This window comes from Sceloporus undulatus, unplaced genomic scaffold (assembly GCF_019175285.1).
Source record: "Sceloporus undulatus isolate JIND9_A2432 ecotype Alabama unplaced genomic scaffold, SceUnd_v1.1 scaffold_19, whole genome shotgun sequence".
In the NCBI taxonomy this organism is placed as follows: domain Eukaryota; kingdom Metazoa; phylum Chordata; class Lepidosauria; order Squamata; family Phrynosomatidae; genus Sceloporus; species Sceloporus undulatus.
Genome location: NW_024802941.1, coordinates 2,509,577 through 2,513,209, shown reverse-complemented (window position 1 = coordinate 2,513,209; position 3,633 = coordinate 2,509,577). Strand labels below are relative to the sequence as shown.

At 41.5% G+C, this 3,633-nt stretch overlaps 1 pseudogene; it reads right to left on the bottom strand.

Moving 5' to 3' along the window:
* Positions 1–3,258: 3,258 nt before the first annotated feature.
* Positions 3,259–3,353, bottom strand: LOC121917484 (annotated as a pseudogene).
* Between the last annotated feature and the right edge of the window lie 280 nt (positions 3,354–3,633).

Below are 3,633 nucleotides of genomic sequence, written 5' to 3'. Positions count from 1 at the left end.
ACCATTGCTCCCATTTGAAACTGGTTCCCATCCTACTTTGATCGATTTCTGTTGCGATAAAGTGAGGCAAACACAAAAAAACCCTGTTTTTTTCCAGGCACTAATTCCCTAGTGGTTCTTTTTCATTTGAAAAGAATCAATTCCTAAGCGTGTTCAACAAGTGGGAATGACAGATCTGAATTGTATCATTCTGGAGGATAGGGACTAATGGTGGGGAGGGGGGGGTACCATCCCTCCTCAGTTTTTGGTAGATCCACTCCCCCCACCCCCCACCGGTAGTGCTGCCTTTGTGCTTGTGGTGTGACCTATGGGTGCAGGTTTTTTTTTTAAAAAAAAATTAAATTAAATTGATAGAATATTCAATTAACTGATCTTGCAAACACTTGCAATCAGTGAGGCAAGTAGTCGCAAAACCAATGAATTGGTAGAAGATTCAATTCATTGGTTTTGCAACTACTTGCAGTTACCTGGGCAATCCGAGGGCAGCTCATAGTGAGGCAAGTAGTTGCAAAACCACTGAATCAAATTTTCTATCAATTTTATATATACACATACATACAGAGAGAGAGAGAGAGAGAGAGAGAGAGAGAGAGCCCTTGGCTTACGCAGGGATCCATTCCAGATCCCCCCGCATAAGCCGAATTCCACGCATGCTCAGGCCCCATTCACATGAATGGGGCTTGTGCATGAGGCGGTATGGTGCGGCGGTGGTATGCACCACCCCTTGTGCCCCCACGTGGCTTTCCACCTATAGTCAAAGGCGCATATGACGCGGGTGCACTGTATATATATATACAGATAGATAGATAGAGAGAGAGATAGAGAGAGAGATAGAGAGAGAGAGAGAGAGAGAGAGAGAGAGAGGGTTCTGAAGCCAGGCTGCCTGGGCTGCTGCTTACATCACTGATGATGCACAGATGATTGACATGCATTTTGAAGTGGTGCAAACTAGTGGGGATGACAATCATGCCAAAAAGAAGTGATTACAAGGGGACAATGAAAAGATCCACTTTCATAGTGGGAACGACAGACCTTTTGGAATCGATTTACCAACACGGAGCGAAGGCGAATCACAAACTGGTTTAAATGTAAGTGGGAATGAGCCCATAGATTCATACAGGTGGAAGAGACCACAAGGGCCATCCAGTCCAATCCTCAGTTCCTCAGATCTATGGAAGTAGACTCAAGTCTGCAAAACTCTTGAAGCTATAGCCAAGTTTGGCAGATGTATCATATGTATGCCTCCTGCCCATACCCCTTACCACACCTACCTTTATCTCCCATAACCCATCCCATCCCACTCAACCAGTTGCTAGCTGATGGAAAGGATGGAGAGTGGCACAAATACCATTGCTCTGCATCCAGAGACAGGGAAAGAGGTGGTCACTTCTTTCTCATTTGCCTGCTTTCCACAAGCCAGGAAATGGTCTTGTTGGAAAGATGCAGCAGAGAAAAGTGGAGTAGAGCTTGGTTGTTGTGTGATTGGTACAAAATTCTGGCTTCTGCAACAATCAAAAAGGTTAGACTTATACCATTATAACTCATTAATAGCATACCTGCCTATAACTGTAACTAGTTACTTTAAAAACTAACATTGAAAAAGTCTAATTATATGGCAAATGTGAAAGTGTGATCTTCCAGAGGACGTGAACTCCCATAGGTCATAGCCAGCATAGCCAGGTATTTGTGGCAGCAGAATTGTTATGGAGTGTGGTGGAAATGATGGGAACTGTAGTTTAGCAGCAGCTGTGGATCTACCATTTCATCACTCCTGCCCTATAATCCAGGTTTTTTAAAGTTATTTGAAAAAGTAATTTGATAGATGGGGCAGCATTGCAGTCATAAAAGGATATGCATGTCTCTTTATTGAACAGAAATAAAGTGACTTTCAGAGGCCAGATTGCACACAAAAGGCTTTGGATTCAAATGTAGGACAAACAGAATGACTTGATCATGGATTCATCCCTTGAACCAATTATAATAGAATAGTCCCTCTTGATTTTAGTGGAGCTCCTGCTGAGTTAGACATTTAATAATTGCTGCAAAAGATGGCATTATCATACAAGTAGGGTCCTGGGGATCCAACTTGTATGATGGGGAAAGAAGATGTAAATGATTCTGGCCAGTATTTTCTTTCCTTGTTAGCATTACCTGACCCACCAAAGGGATCTGAAGGGGTGGAAATTGTTTCCTCTGAAATGCATTTTTGAAAGTGGGAAAACGGGACCCTTCCTAGTTCCTCTAATCTGCCAGTCTGTGGCTGTGCAACTGACACAAAGAGCCAAGAGAGGGCACAGCTGGCTGGCAAAACTCTGTCATTAGCATGCCTGTATCAGCAAAATTTGTTCAGAGCAGGTCACCCAGCTGGATTTTAACACTACTGACGCTCTTGTTTCGGAAACTGGTATTTTTCTCCCCTTTTTATAAGAGAGGCGTATAAAATAACAGAGCCAACAAAAATGTAAATGTTCGGGGGCGGTACAGGGTGATGGCAAATTGTAGGCCTCCTGGCCTTGCCAATATCCCCGTAAGAAATGAATGGTGGTTTTGGTTCCAAAAAAGTCGTTCAGCCAAGATAAGGCAGGACTGCAGATTGTTCAAAGAGGGTGCTAGCCCTGAAGGGTCTGAATACTTTCCCTTATAGAGCTTGCTTGCTTGCTTGCTTTATTGATTTATTGATTTACTTTATTCCTATGCCACCTTTCTCCCAGGATGGGACCAAAGGCAGTTTTGTCCTTTCATTTCTTTTCACTGAGGAGAATTGTTGTTGGGAACCACAGCACTGTTTGAAACTCAGCTACATCCCATTAGTTTGCTTCCTTTGACTATATAGTACAGCAGGGGTGGGTAACTGCAGCCGGCCAGTTGGCATGATAACTACATGGGGCATCTGTAAAGAGGAAGCATAGATAGCTGATCTTTTCATCTGTCTGTCTGTCTCTCTCTTACTCTCTCATACACACATATACACATTTTAAGCCAACATCTTCAAAGGAGCTAAGTATAGCATACAGCGGTATAGCTATAAAGGAAGCAAAACAAAGGTATTGCCACTCCTATTTGAAATTCTGCCTCCCCAAATGAATTTCTTCTTCAATCCACAAATTTCTAGCATTGCAAAGAGAGAGAGATTAAAATAATTCACATCTAGAACTCTTACATGTGTTTTACAGCCCTTTGTTTGTAACTTTCCCTTCCCCTTTTCCTAAGATGCCGAAACTGTAACTTCTGGCTGAAGCTTTAAGTTACTGCAATGCTAAAAATTTGGGGATTGAGGGGAAATTTTGTTGAAGGGGCCATGCTAATCTTCTCTGAATCATTCCCATTTTAGTATATGTGCTGCCGAAGGGCAAATCTATGCTTAGTTTTATGTTTGTTGTAATGTATGTAGTTAACTTTAGTGATGTCAAAGATGTTATTCATGGATAATTTTTATATGAATGTCATAGGATATGTGTTAGTCTGTTTTTGTTTTGTATATTATGACTCTCTTTGTGATGTTTTGGTTTTAATGCAATAACTCAATACAGATTAAATTTAAAAAAATGCAAAACCCCTGCAAAATCAAAGAAACAATAAGGATGAGAGGTTTTTCTAGCACTTTATAGATTTACAAATGTATTATGGCATCGT